At 37.0% G+C, this 16,001-nt stretch overlaps 1 protein-coding gene and 1 long non-coding RNA gene across 20 annotated transcripts in view; both read left to right on the top strand.

The window, feature by feature from the left end:
* Nucleotides 1-16,001, top strand: part of GALNTL6 (polypeptide N-acetylgalactosaminyltransferase like 6) — a 1,215,026-nt gene that overhangs the window by 298,520 nt on the left and 900,505 nt on the right. The gene's annotated exons all lie outside the window — the stretch shown is intronic.
* On the top strand, nt 1,527-6,925 carry LOC146396503 (uncharacterized). The gene is made up of 2 exons (XR_014827684.1): nt 1,527-4,352; nt 4,626-6,925. It is a non-coding gene; the product is annotated as an uncharacterized LOC146396503 (long non-coding RNA).

Raw genomic sequence — 16,001 nt, 5'->3', positions numbered from 1 at the left:
CGGAGCCCAGGGGGTCAGTTATGTGTCACAATATCAGTAACAGAACAACCATGCCCACTTCGGGGTATGTTTCTTCTCTAAAGCTTTCAATCCTGCTAGCTCTTACCTTGAGTGCTTCTTAGGGTCAAGGTCTGACCTAGTGTGGGCAAATTGTCGACACAATAAATGCAAGTACTCTCTTTCTCCAGGATTCCTTCAGTTCTCAATAAGTCTTACCTCCAAATTTCCTTGTTACTTAGATCAAACTGTTCTTTATCAGAACCTCATGCTTTCTTTCATTCTCCCATGTCCTTTGACACAGGTGATCTATGGGTCTCAAAAGTTCTGTACCAAATTGCTTTAAGTAAGTTACTCAGCTGGGTATTTAGGCCACTTATTATGCATATTAAGTTATTAATATATGTATATTAAGACCACCTGATACATAATCAAGATGCAAACAAGCTAGGTATCCATCAATGGATAAATGGATAAAGCAGAAGCAATATTTAAGTATATGTACAATGGAATATTATCTAGCTGTGAGAAAGAAGAACATCCTGCTTTTTGCAGCAACACAGATAGAGCTCGAGGTTAATATGCTAAGTGACATAATTCAGACAAAGAAAGGCAAATACTCTATGATGTCACTAATATGTAGACTCTAAAAAAACTGTATTTATAGAAACAGAGATTTTCACAGTGGTTTCCAGGGGCTGGGGAGAGGGTGGGTGAAATGAGAAGTTGATCAAAAGCACAAACTTTCAGTTATAAGATGAGCAAGTTTGGGGTGTAAGGTACAGTCTGGTAATTATAGTTAATAGTACTGTGTTAAATGCTCAAAAGTTGTTAAAAGAATAGATCTTAAATGTTTTCATCATGAAAAAGAGAAATGAAATTATGTGACATGGTGGAGATCATGGTTCACAGTATGGCAGTAATAGTTTTATAATCTAGGAGTGCATCAAACCAACCAGTTGTGGGAGTTCCCGTCATGGCGCAGAGGTTAATGAATCCAACTAGGAACCATGGGGTTGCGGGTTGGATCCCTGGCCTTTGCTCAGTGGGTTAAGAATCCGGTGTTGCCTTGAGCTTGTGGTGTAGGTTGCAGACACGGCTCGGATCCCGAGTTGCTGTGGCTCTGGTGTAGGCCAGTGGCTACAGCTCTGATTCGACCCCTAGCCTGGGAACCTCCATATGCCGTGGGAAGCGGCCCTAGAAAAAAGGCAAAAAGACAAAAGAGAAAACCAAAAAAAACAAAAACAAAAAAAAAACACCAAAACCAACCAGTTGTACTCAAATGTACACACTATTCTATTTCAGTTATATCTCAATAAAGCTCAAAAGAAAGAGGCCACTGTATCCATTATATTTGCCCTGCCTCCTTAGTTTTGGACAGCTCTCTTCATCTATTGGGGTCTCTAGTCCCTGCTTTTATTCATACTAGATGTTCTGTCTGTGCCTTTCCTCTGCCCTCCAAGGGGTTCCTGACTATTTGACTTCACAAGCTTACCTCATTGTTACCACAGAACCTTGGATTTCTTTCCTTTTTCTTTTTTTTTTTTTTTTTTTTTTTGGCCTCACCATGGCATGTGGAAGTTCCTGGGCCAGGGATTGAGCATGTGCCATAGCAGTAACGAGAGCCACAGCAATAACAATGCCTGATCCTTAATCCACTGAGCCACCAGGGAACTACACCCAGATTTCCTTTGTGCAGCCTTGCATGTATATTTAGTTGTCTCTTCTTTTATTTTATTTTACTATGATATTTTTCTGACCAGATGATAAATGTCTTGGAAGGAGAGATTGTGTTCATGTTTGATGCTTCTCCAGAGCACTAGCTGCTGCCCTGTTCATTGTGCACATTACATGCTTACATTTATGTTAATTTAATACAGATCAACCACATAAAATTAATATCAGGTATTATGAATGATTGATAAGTACTGCTTAGGTCATGGCAGAGAATCCATGGGATAGCTCTCCTGTCTTGTAAAGTAAACCTCTTATATATCATTCTTGAAAGTGTTAATTGAGTTCTTAAAATTTTATTTTAAGATGGGTAGAAAAAGGAAACCAATGATGCTTTTAAGGGATAAATCCAGAAAGTTTGGGACAGATATTTTATTTCGATCCTAATGCATTACAAGATTAACTGACCCATCTGGTTATAGAAAAATACAAGCAGTTTCTTCATTAAGTGTGAAGTCTCGAGAAATGCTAGATTTACTTTATCTTTGGCAGTCTGCGCATTGTTAAATTTTGATATCTCATTTCCTTGACTGTGATTGAATTTTCCTGTAGATCAGAGATAGTTTGAAGAACAATCCATTCAATAATATCTTTTGTCATATATATTTGAGGACATGAATATTTAATTTCCAAAGAGATTAAGGAGGCATCTTGCTTCTGCCCCCAGTCATCTCTACCAATAGCAGTTGAACTTAAATTAGAAAGACTTTAAGCTTCATGGTTCTCAATTTAGTCTCTTTGTCATTTTCCCCAATAGGATCATTTGTCTTAAATTTCAGAGACCTTTAGTTTGTGGTGTGAGTGTGTGTGGGTGTGGGTGCGTATGCTCATGTGTGTGCACACATGTGCTTAAATGTATGCTTTCCTTTCTCCCGTATCAGTTGCTAAAATATATGTGATTAGTTCTTGTTGACTTTGCCTTATAAACAAAGCCAAAAAGCTGTATCGGAGCTTACTAGATGTAAGCCATATTCTCCAGGTGGATCTTATCGAAATCCTTCTTCAATGGTATTATGAATGCAGTTCTTAAAACAGCTAACCCTCTAAATAAAGATGTTCCTATTTGAGATGTGGATAAAAAAGCCTCCTCTTATAAACCCATTGCTCATATAATATTGCCCTCTGGTTACCTGAGTATCCTTTTGATTCTTAACCTCGTTTCTGAAATTATTTGGCTGCACTAAAATATAGGAAACTTTCCTGCATAAGTATATGAATATATGAAAAATATATGCTCTATATACATATATTCAAATATATATGTGTATATATGTCAGCCTCTACTTAGTGTATTCTTTACTTCTAATTTTTTGCATGCATGATTTCCCACTGAAAACCAAAAATGAAAGGCTTAATTGAGAAATGCACTTTCAAGTGACTAATGAACTAAGCGAAAAAGTAGCAGAAAGAATCGATGTGCATATTCTAATTCTTCAGCAGTTCTGGGCCATTCACTTGATTATTAGCTTAACACAGCAACATATACAAGATCTAAATCAGCCTGAACTTCAGTTTTCCTCCCATAAGTATGATAAGATAATGGGGTCATAACTTTTAATGAAAGGATCCCCACAAGTGGTTCTAGGTGCATTAACATAAAACAGTTTATGCCATTTCATGTTTTGAATTGTTCCATTTACATAGGAAATTACCTTATTGAGAGTAATACACAGATTATTCATCGTCAATCCATTTTAACACATTTATTCAAGGTCTGTGTTGAGTGAAGGCTGTTGGTTTAGATCATGCCATGCTGTCAAGTGTTCTAGTGTCTAGTGGAAAGTAAAAAGGCAAGGAAAAAACATCAAGGGTGCATTCTCTTAGGTTATCGCTGAAAAATACTCGGTGAAGTTAGTCTGACTTTGAAAGACAAACATCATATGATGTCGCTTATGTGTGGAAACTGCAAAGGGGATGCAGACGAACTTGCTTGCAGAAGAGAGGCATACTCACAAACTTTGAGAAATGTATGCTTGCTGGAGTAGGGGGGCAGGTGGGGGGGATGGACTAGGGGTTTGGGATTGGCATATGCACACTGAAGTATATGGAATTATTGGCCAACTGGGACATGCTGTATAGCACAGGGAAGTCTTCTCATATTCTGTGATAATCTGTGTGGGAAAAGAATCTGAAAGAGAATGGATGTGTGTTTGTATAACTAAATCACTTTGTTATACAGCAGAAATCATTACAAACTTGTAAATCAACTATAGTTCAATAAATTTTAAGAAAAAAAGAAAAGAAAATACAGTTGATTGACAGTGAATAAAAGGTGACCACACCTGCTGCAGCCAGATTTGTATGGGGTAGGGACTACAAAAGAGACAATAAAGGCGAAACCTGAGCGGGGTGTTCCATGCCCAGCACTTCTTTCACCAGGGATTTTTCAAGGAGAAAGAGAGGCATCTATCCCACACCAAGCTCCTGATAGATTCAGATGTTTCTGAAAGAAAATATAAAGACAGTCAGCAATTTTAAAGAATGTAGTGACACAGGCAGTGTTGTTTTTAAGAAAGAAATTCTTAACAAGGCCAGAAAATTGGTTTACTGAAATTGAGATTCAAGCTAGATGGCTCTGTGTGGTAATCACATGTAACAGTTATTAATTATGGATTAAGACTGTAACAATGGAGTTCCCGTCGTGGCGCAGTGGTTAACGAATCCGACTAGGAACCATGAGGTTGCGGGTTCGGTCCCTGCCCTTGCTCAGTGGGTGGACGATCCGGCGTTGCCGTGAGCTGTGGTGTAGGTTGCAGACGCGGCTCGGATGCCACGTTGCTGTGACTCTGGCGTAGGCCGGTGGCTACAGCTCCGATTCAACCCCTAGCCTGGGAACCTCCATATGCCGCGGGAGCGGCCCAAAGAAATAGCAAAAAAAAAAAAAAAAAAAAAAGATTGTGACAGTGACCAGTGGGAGAATGAGCTGGATTAAGAAAACATTTATAGTTTAATGGCTTTTTAGGTTTAATGACTTATTGGATAAAGAACATGAGCAGGAGTTCCTATTGTGGCTTAAGGGGTTAAGAACCCAACGTAGGCGTTCCCGTTGTGGCATAGCAGAAATGAATCGGACTAGCCAGTTCAATCCCTGGCCTCGCTAAGTGGGTCAGGATCTGGAATTGACACGAGCTGTGGTGTAGATTGCAGACTGGCTTGGATCCCACATTGCTGTAGCTGTGGTGTAGGCTGGTGGCTACAGCTCCTTGAACCCATAGCCTGGGAACCTCCATGTACTGTGAGTATGGCCCTAAAAAAGCCAAAAAAAAAAAAAAAAAAGGGAACCCAACACAGTATCTGTGAGAATGTGGGTTCAATACCTGGCCTCTCTCAGTGGGTTAAGGATGCAGTGTAGGTAGCAGATGTGGCTCAGATTTGGCGTTGCTGTGGTATAGGCTTCAGGTGCAGCTCTGATTGATTCTACTCCTAGCCTGGGAACTTTCAGAAGCCTCTGGTGTGGCTGTAAAATGGGGGGAGAACACCCCCTCAAGAAACAACATGATCGTAAGAGAAGATTGTAAAATGGTTTTAACCTTCATGCGAAGCCCCAGGGTGAACAAGAGTACCTTATCAAATAAGACATGAACAATTGGAAAGGGGATTTGAAAGGAAGGGCAATTAAATTTTGGACATGTTGAATTTGAAATATATGATGTGTTCAAGAAAAGTTGTAATTTCCAGGTTCAACAAATGTATTACTCATAACCAGTAGCTGCCATATTTCAGTGATATGCATAAACTAGGAAAATGTACTTCCTGTTCATGCGACAGTGTGGCCAAATATTCCTACTAAGCTCTCCTCGAAGCATGAAAAAGACAAAGATTTCTTCTATGTTGAGGCTTGCCCCTTTTCTAGGCTTTGGTAAAGGAAAGGGGAAAGATACCAGAAGTATCAGTATGTTGGAGAATCATGTTAGCTCACATTCCTTGTCTAAGACTTAGGTACATGGCCACACCCAAACACAAAGGATGCTGGGAAATGGAGTCCAGGTGGTGCCCAACCCCCTAGTGAATAATGAGGTTATCCCTGATGTGACTTCTGCACACTTCCACTTAACTGGCCACTGCTTCTCAACTATTCCCTAAATGTCAGCCATTCTGAGGAGAAATAGGAGCTTTTATAACAATAAAATAACAAATATTTTAAACTGCACATATCATTTAAAAATTTTTTAAAGCACCTCAGTTTTCTGATTAACCAAACTTCCAGGCAATTTTGTATTCTTGAAAATCAAAAACATTAATTGTATAGAACACTGAGGATCTTTAAATTCCAGAGTGTCCAGCCCAGGATGGTAGACTAGATTCATCCTCAAAACACAGACAGCACATCCGGAAGCTATAAAAGACATCTGCACTTGAAAAAAAAGGGTGCCATACAACCTTTGCTCTTACAGTGAAACCAGATCAATAATAAATTCTCCTCTAGTAATTGAAGACTGCAAATCCCCACTAATTTACAGCTAGCATTCTTCAGGGTTTTAGTTGACTTTTGCAGTTATTTCACAGCTTTATGTATGTAAATGCTTTCTGGCATAGATTCTGCAAATATCAAGGTTTTCTCTGACAGTGGGGTCACTTACATAAGGTTATTCCAATGATATAAGTAATTTAAAAAGCAATTTAAAACATAATTTCTGTCTTCAAAGAGCAAATCATTTGCATGGAGAGATAGCATGTCACAAAATAGTGAAAATACAGTAAGTCAATATGGGAGAAAATTTAAGTTAATAATACTGGTCAATGATCTGCCAACTTTTTGATCAAATATATTCCGTGCTAGCACATTGAACCATGCATCCCTAATATATGGATTTATATTTACATAGCATATTCATATAGTTTTGGACTAATCATGCTTATTTGACAAACAAATTTCAAATGACCAAAAAGACTTGAATATACTGACACTTTTATAAAGTTTTGTTCTCTTTTCCAATGAATCATCTTTGGTACCTCCCTTTGAAGTGCACAGCCCAGCTTGAGAAGCACAGTACCAGAGAGGTTCAGGGAAAGGAGAACAAACCTCAACTGGCAACGCCTCTGTGGAGGATCTGTACAGTCAGTGAACAAGAGCTGGCATGTTAGCAACAATGCAGAAGAATATACAAGAAGAAGACGGAAGCGTTATCTTTTCAGGAGTCTGAACCTACTGGTCTGCTTATGCAGTTAACTTCCTAATATAAAAAAAAATAAATGGCCTCTAGCGTCAGACAACCTGGTTTCTAATTCTGATGCTTTCCTCTGTGACATCCTAAGATGAACATGACTTTTCTAGGCATTTGTGTCCATATATCTGAAAAAGAGAAATTAACATTATCATCCTTATTGGATCTTTGAGAAGATTACAGAAAATTACTCACATACATGTGTTAATTGTGCAAAACACATTTTGTTGTGGTTACTGAGATGAGAAGAATAAATTGGGATTTGACTTAAACGGTCCTGAAAATCAATCTATAGAGTTTTATGTGTCTCCTCCAAGCTTTGAGGGTAGTATCGAGGTATTGGGATTTTATATATAAAGAGGGGTGGGTAGATAATAATTATAAGTGAAGGTGAGGAAGCCAATTTCAAGTAAAACTGGACCATATAAAAGTCAGCATAAATGAAGAGTTAATTGAATAATTAGGTACCTGGAAAATTGTCAAATGAAAAATGACTAAGACAATTTAATGTTTTCTATAATTAACAAATACACATATACATACATAATTTTAAAATGTGAGGGTTTTATGTTTAAAAGAAAACATTAAAAATTGTCTTACATAAAACTGTGACTTAAAAGAAATACTTTCCGTTGTATTCCCTCTCTGTCTCACCTCTAAAACACATGTGCTCTGAGTGTGGGAAGAATATGATAGTTTGAATCTGGATGCATTTGTGCACGTGTGACAGAGACATATTAAAAACTAGTTTTAAGCATATGTTTAAGTCATTGTGGCGGTTTTTTAGGCAATTTTTTAATAAGGTAGATATACCAATTTCTGTTTTAAAAATATGTAGCAACCTCAGATGGGTTGAGGGCCTCCGAAAGCTATTCTGTTTTCATTAAGGAAGAATTTAAGTTCCTAAGGCACATACCTAGCCTCTTGCAGAAGTTTCATAAAAGGATAGTTCACTGAGCACTGCAAATGGGAGATAAATTTCAGAGTTTAGCTTCATCCTTTTGTAATTCAAAAATATCTCACATAATTGAAGTCAATGGATTCAATATTACTTTTAATTGTTTAATTTGAAAATGTTTGACAATTCATAGTAGATATGGGTCTTTGTATAATTGATTCAAACCTAGATCACAGTGAAAACGTCCTTCCATTAAAAGAAGACAAAAAATATAGGTGATTTATCTTCTTTCTTCCTTTAGTTTTACATTTATTTAGTTCACTTGCTGACTCTGTGTCTCTGCTCAATTTTTTAAAAAAATTTTCTTAGGCTTTCGACTCCTCATGAGTGAAGAAAATACAATCTAGCCTTCCTAGTCTCAGTGATCTTCTTCAATCCCACAGTCATATTTAAATATTTGTTTTTCTCATGACCTTGAAAGGGGTCTAAAAAGCAGAAAGGTATTGAAATGTGCTCGTTTCAAAAGGTGATGTTTCCAAAATCTTTGTATCAGATTTTATAATGATATTTTTAGCTATTGAAAAGTTTGATTTAATTTCTTTTACCTATTAAATTATTTCATAATTATAAACACAACAGGATCACATGAAATGCAAGAATCTGCTTATTCAGAGTTCTTTATACAGAGACAGTACAAGGTAAATGATTGTAGTATGATTAAAATTTTCATACTATCGTAGTCATTTCCACTCAATAAAAATATTTGCTAAAAATACCAGTAAGGAAAAGAAACAAGGTCAAACTACTGGTTTTTGCATGCTAGACATCAAAATCCCAATGCAATTAAATGTGAAAAATCAGTTCTTGAAACAATAAAGTCTCCTTTATTTCAACTTGTCCCATTAGTCAAGGAGTCACCTTTATCTTCTTTCTAGAATTGTCTAACTTCCACTTCACTCTAATGGATGTGGAATTTTACAGAATGTGTTAGCAGGTCTTCATTTGACCCAGTGAGGTCTCTCATTCACAGACAGAAATTGTAGCTAGAGGTTTAGAAGCCAAGATAATTGAACTGGAGGTAATCGTTCATTATGTCATTCTTGAAAGTTTTTTTTTTTTTTTTTTTTTTACCATTGATACGCATCAGTGATAATGACCTCATATCGCCTGAACAGATATTGATTGCAATCATATTTTCTTCTTCATAGCTTTGTAAAAGGAAGATTCTGAGTCTGGGTAGGAGAAAAGTAGTTTAGTATGTTTAAATTCTATTTTGATACTATATAATATACTTTACACTCTAAATAAATTCAGGGGAAATTTTATTTATGAATACCATCCATGATATTGCCTAGAAATTGAATCTCACAGTTGTATGTACAGTTGAAATACCATAATATTTTCTTCCCCTCCTCAGTCCATGGAAAAAGTGACTGAAGATTCCTTTGCAGGGTTTTGCTTGAGCCATACCATATCCTATATTTAGGGAAGAAATCAGAAGAATAAAATTTAATAGGCCTAAAGGAAGAGGCTCTACAGAATGCAAGGAATATGATTTCCATGTTGGTAAAAGATTTGCAGAATTACAAAACAAAACAAAACAAAACAACAGGCAAACAACAAAAAAACAGGCAAACAAATGAAAGGTAGCACAAAAGACTTACTGTGGTGTTAGATATTTGTGCTTTCTCTGATTTTCACCCAACATGCCCCTGCCCCCCACGCCAAGTTGGATAAGAATCTATTCCTCACTGGATTAATTATAACATTGCGCCATTGCAAGATCAAAGAGGCATGTGCAAGTTATGAAAGAATTTGGTCTCTGAAATCACAGTGCCTTAGAATTGGAAACCCAGGGATTGCAGAGGCCGGAATTGTTTTCCTTAGGCTACCATGTAGTGAGCCAGCTGCCTTGTGTACAGAGGGGTGATTGCTGAAAGCCCTGGCAATTGGGAAAAAGCCAACTTGTAGTGATTTGGGGGTGTTGCCATGAGCATGGGAGCTGCTGCAGAGTCCTGATAAAGATGATTACATATTTTACCATATTATGTTGATAAAATAGGTTCTAAAAGCCTTTGAAAATATCTGCTGTAATGGCACACACCATTCTGAAGCCTCCCAAGTGCCCTGAATTATGCTTGGTTGACAAAATTATGACTTTTCCAGTTCAGTTCTCTTTATATTTGATTTGTAAAATAAAGCTTAATAGCTTATTCTAGAGATTATTGTGAATTACATACCCCCACAAGAATAGACAAGTCAGCCTCTGAATGCCTTTATCATACTTGATATTTTTGATGTTATGTATTATAATATTAATCCCATTTTTCATCCAGTTGGTTTGCTTTTCATTTTCTGAGCCTCATAGTCAAAGGTCATAGTTTTCTTAATTTTTTTTTATTTTATTTTTTTGCTAGATGTCTCAGAGTCAAATTTGGCACTCAATTGCGTTAATTAGATTGGTTTTCTGTATTTTAAATTATATGATATTGTTCTTCTGAGTTACCCTGTGTTATTTTATATTTAATTTCTACGTCGTCTCCAATTATTTATAAGAAGAAAAGCTTAGAAATTAGTTCTGTCTCTAATAAGTGAATCATAAGTAGTATCAACAAAACATTAGAAGGAAACTGTCATAGAAGGCACAAGAACATTAAATCTCACTGAGAACTAGCTGGGTGTGTTCTTGGATTAAAAACAGCCTGTGTGATTGCCATTTCTCAGATGGGTGAAAAAGGGTATATTATAAAATTTTGAAAATCACACTGGGGCTAGACTTATTCCTACAATTCTTTAAGGCGTTTACCTTTTAGGAGTTCCTGTTGTGGCTCAGCAGGTTACAGACCTGACTAGTATCCATGAGGATATAGATTCAATCCCTGGCCTTGCTCAGTGGGTTAAGGATCCACCATTGCCAAGAGCTTGGTATGAGGAAACAGATGCGGCTCGGATCCCATGTTGCTGTGGCCTAGGTCAGCAGCTGTAGCTCTGATTTGACTCCTAGCCTGGGAATTTCCATATGCTGAAGATGCAGCCCTGAAAAACAAAAATAAATAAATAAATAAAATAAAAGGTTTACTTTTTAAAAGAAAGAGATATTTGAAAGACAACTTTTGTTGATTGATGGAAAAATAAAATTTGAAACCCATGCATTTAACTTTAGACCATAAACTCTTAATTTGGTAAACACTGGTGTTTGTAGAATTCCAGAATTTTAACTTGGTTGTCAAAAACCCAGAGCTTAACCCAGTCAGGGCAGAGATGGGATGATGTCTCGCAGCAAAGGGGAAAAATACTGCAACCTGAAAAGTCTTATTACATATAATTATTGTAATCACAATGCCAGGATTAAACCTGTTCCATTCTAGAATGTCATTGCTCAGATATGAAATTGTCAAGGGTAGCGCCAGCCACCCTGCTCTCCTCCTATGAGCTCAGGAGGGTGGATCACACCTTCCAGGTAAATTTGAGAGTGTTGATAATTCTAACTCTTCACAGGATCCCACAGAATGCTTTAGAATTAGATTCTATCCCCCTCATGAGAACCAGCCAGACTGTTCTCTCCACAGAGATATTTTCATCCATTTGGTCAAAAGCCATTTCCAGCACCCAATTTTTAAAGCCATTTTGCTTTTATTCTGATTACTTAGAAACATTGCATTTCTTTATTAGTTTTCTATTGAATTTTCTGTAAAGGAACACATTGTATAAGCATGTTAGGTGTTCAGGTACTTATTCAGATTGCTTCGACAGTATTTTTTATTTTTTGTATATTCTACCCAACATGGAGAATACCCATACCTACCCATGATCTGTGAGAAGAGGGTGTGAGTGCTAGTGTGTGTTTTCTGAGGGGCTTTAGCATGCATTTCTACACTCGCAATCCCAGCATGCCAGTTCCAATTCAAGACACAATAACAGTGATCTCAGGAAGTTTCATTCATCTCTTCATCCCTGAATATTTCCATTCTTCTTTCTTTCTTTCTTTTCCTTCCTTCCTTCCTTCCTTCCTTCCTTCCTTCCTTCCTTTCCTTCCTTCCTTCCTTTCTCTTTCTTTCTTTCTTTCTTTCTTTCTTTCTTTCTTTCTTTCTTTCTTTCTTTCTTTCTTTCTTTCTTTCTTTCTTTCTTTCTTTCTTTTGCCACCTCATGGCATATGGAGTTCCCTGGCCAGGGATCAGGTTCCAGCCATAGCTTTCCCAATGCCATATCCTTTAACCCATGTAAGGGTGGGTATTGAACCCGCGTCTTGGTGTTCCAGAGATGCCACTAATCCATTGTGCCACAGTGGGAACTCCAATATTTCCATTCTTAAAATTACCTAGTCTTTCAATAGCTACATGTTACAGGGAAATAAGTCATGAACAAGGTGGAGTTTTACCTCCAGGCCACATTCAGCCAAAATGAATTTATAAAACAGTACTCTAGGGAACAGATGTATGGTGCTTTTTTTAAGATACCCAGAAATGAAGTGTACTGTTAAATTAATCTTGTGGATAATACCGGGAAATTCCTATTGTTATTTATTTATCTATCTGTCTGTCTGTTTATCTATCTATATACCTATCTATTTATTGTCACACACACAGCATGCAGAAGTTCCCAGGCCATGGATCAAACCTACTCCACAGCAGTCACAACGCCAGATCCTTAACCTCTAGACGCCCAGGGAACTCCTAAAAATATTCTTTCTATTTATTGGAAGGTCCTATGTGGCATGGAGGGTTAAGGATCCAGCATCACCGCAGTTGTGGTGCAGGTCACACCTGCTGCTTGAATTTAATCCCTGGCCCAGGAACTTACACATGCCATTGGGACAACCAAAAAAAAAAAAAAAGTCCTATTTATTTTAACTAATAAACATTTTTACTATCAGTCATTATATTTCCCACCAGTTATTGTTCTAAGAACTTTATAAATAAGCCTATTTAAACTTCATACAAACCTGAGACATAGGTGTCACTATTTTCTCCATTTTACAGGTAAGAAAGGACCCAAGTGAGGTTAAATAGTTTTCTCAAGGTCACGAGTAAGCAGTAAGTGTAGAATTCAGGTCCAGGACTAATGCTTTCCACCACTGTGCTAATTTCACCATCTCTAAGACTGCATCCAGAGCCCACGCTCCAATTTTACATTCACTCTGTAAACTGAACATTTAATTTATAAAACAAGACACTGAATCAAGAGCAAAGACCATCAGAGCTAAAAATCTGCATGGACAGAAGTTGATTTAATGGGAGATGGGGGTAGACGTTTCATTTGTTTGTTTTCTCTGAAGGATCATCAACCCCTAGTATTAAAAGAAGAAGAAAAGTGCTCACAGTGAAAAGTGACTTTTAAATATTCTACGACTTCATCAAAAGTATGAAAGAGATTCAGCCACCTCCTTTGAAAGTTAGGGAAGTATTACAGGAGCAGCAAGTGCTTCTTGCTGGTCTTTCAATTGTATACTATTTAGTGCTATGTTTAGTTACAAACCTAGGTGTAACTTTAATTTAATTGATCTTTGCCCTTTATATAAGTTAAGTTAGCTTAAGGAAATCAAAGAAAAATGACTTAAAGAGGGTTACTTTGACACCGTGCTGCTGAGACAGGATGTGGGTAGAGGTACTGGGGGAGCAGAAAGCATTTCCAGTGTCTGGGTGTAAGTGCTTAAGTGTCAGCAAAAACACACTTGCTGCTTCTCAGATTTTCCCATCAATCTGAAGCAAGCGCTATATTAGCTGCTGGGAAACAGAAATAAATTATACACAACCTGTTTCTTTCAAGTATCTCTCAATCTGGTAAGGAAGGCAGACAAAATACAAAAATAACACAGCACAGTGTGATATACTTTCTGTCAGCCCAATTCATCACTTGTCAGATGGGAGCAGTACAAATTCAGTGAAAAGCTTACTCCTGATTTATATTTTGTTTTAATAATGTTGATTTTAAACACATAATATGTAATTAGTTTAGGTAAAGTAAAAACAAGTAAAATAAGTATTTATTGAGCTAACTAAGACTAATCAATGTTTTACACTCATTTTCATTTTTAAAAATTGAAAAACTAAAAATGTCTTCCAATATAAAAAAAACAATAAAAGAGAATGGCAGAATGGAAGCCCCAGAGCTAATCAGAAGTCAGATGAATTCGAGGTAAAAAATGAAGAATGCAAAAGTAGAGCTAAACAAAATCAGGTGAAGTCAAGAGGTGTGAATTGGGACTTTGGGACAGGAAGTTCAAAATCAGGGAGCAATAACATTATTTAACACTTCTACCTGACAGCTGAAAACAATGACCAGGAGAACAAAGAACACGAACACATATACACACATGACCGCAAATACATATACACACAAGACCACACATGCATACAAACATAGACACACGTAGACACACCCATATGACTACAGTCACAGTTTCCTAGGCCCCTGTCTTGCCATAGCAAAGCATTGAAACAGTGGACATTTTACAGATTTATTAAAGTGAAAGTACATTTTCAGAAAGGTAGAGAGAGAGGACTCACCTGTGCGCAGGTTAAAAAAGAGGGCCTGACTCACTCTGCCATAGTCTTTATGCTCCACAGCATGGGGCTGAGTGGAGACCCAATTTGATCTTCTCATTGGTCTTGGGCAGGATACCTTATTTACCCCAGGAACGGGCTATATAGTGGCAGGGAATGGGCAACATTCCTTCTCCAGCAGGAAGTGAGCAGCCCAGGTTGCTCAAGCTGGGGCAAGGGGCACTACAATGAGACATGGCCAGAGGCTTTTGGGTTTAATCTCCTTGAAGGGGACGTGAGGCTTATAACACATACACAAATACATACACATATGCACACAAATACACATGCATATGAAGTGTACACACACCTACACATGCACCTATACATACCTAAACACCAATACACACAAATACACTCATACATGCACAAACGCACATAAGCATGTATACACACATCACACACATACACATTCACACAGACTCACATACAGGCATACACACCTGAAACAAGGAAAGAATAAACCAGACAAAGCTGTTAGAAATGAAACTTCATCAATTTCCCTAAAGAATAAGTGTAATAAAGATAATAATTATTTTATTTTTATGATTGCTGTTAACATATTTCCTGTATTTATTCCTCAGAAAAACTACAATAGAGGCCACTCATCTCTAGTCCCCAGAGTATTATTGCTTTTTTTTTTTACTTTTCATTTGCCGTTATACAAAAAATATTGTAATAAGAAATCATCTCTCTATATGCCCTATAAAAGAGCATGACTACTTAGATTGAACATATAGATACAAAATCCAAAAACTCTTACACAACTAGGAACCATATAAGCGTGGGAGCACATTGAGTACAATTCATGCTACATAATTTGAAGTTCTGTGCCATCCGAAAGCATTCAGACTTTACGATCTTGCAGAGGTTTTCATGCATATCATCATATATGATAAAGGATTTAATAAACATGAAAGTCACTGCTTCCCCCACCATATTGAACTTGATTGCAATCAGCATGTTACAACCACAGTCTAATTATAAAACTTTAAACGTTGCATCAGTTCCTTGGGCTCAGTTCTGGGCTGCATCTGTGGTCATTGGCCCATTGAACATAAATTTTAATTCCTTTTATGTTCAATTTGAATCTGAATTAAACAGTTGTTGCTGAAGTCTGCCCAAATTAAAACTCCCTTGAAGATAACTTGTCTGGTGAACTATTTTCAGGGACATAATTTCCCAAACATTCCTTTCATCACTCATGCAAATGAGCAATACTTCTGCAAAATTTGTTCTGCTTACATTTCTGGAATTTTAATTCTAAAGCCTTAAAGAAACATAATAAAGGAGATCGCCATCATTTCGTATTCCTTGATACTCTTGATAACAATTATTTGAATGGACAAGAAATGGGATGTTTAAGATAACGGATCTTGATATTGTCATTAAGTATCATAGAGAGTTTTCTTTTTCATCTGTTTTCCAGTTCTCCTACTTTCTCAGAGGCAATTACTTGCCTAAATTTGCTATATATTCATCCAATCCAATGTATCATCAATTTAGTCAGCAAGTATTTATTGGCTGTTTACTGCATGGTAGGTACTGGAGAAATAGACAATAAAACCATGTCACCATTCAGAGTGCTTTTATACTAAATGCCCTATATCTACTGAAATAGTTCATTAGTAAATGTTAGTATTTTCCTGGCATATTCTTTTTCTT

The sequence above is a fragment of the Sus scrofa genome, chromosome 14 (genome assembly GCF_054392235.1).
Source record: "Sus scrofa isolate SSC_HxYL_T2T_F1_AM1 chromosome 14, Sscrofa_HxYL_maternal_Yorkshire_Landrace_v2.0, whole genome shotgun sequence".
Taxonomy (NCBI): domain Eukaryota; kingdom Metazoa; phylum Chordata; class Mammalia; order Artiodactyla; family Suidae; genus Sus; species Sus scrofa.
This window is presented reverse-complemented; position numbering and strand designations above follow the sequence as displayed.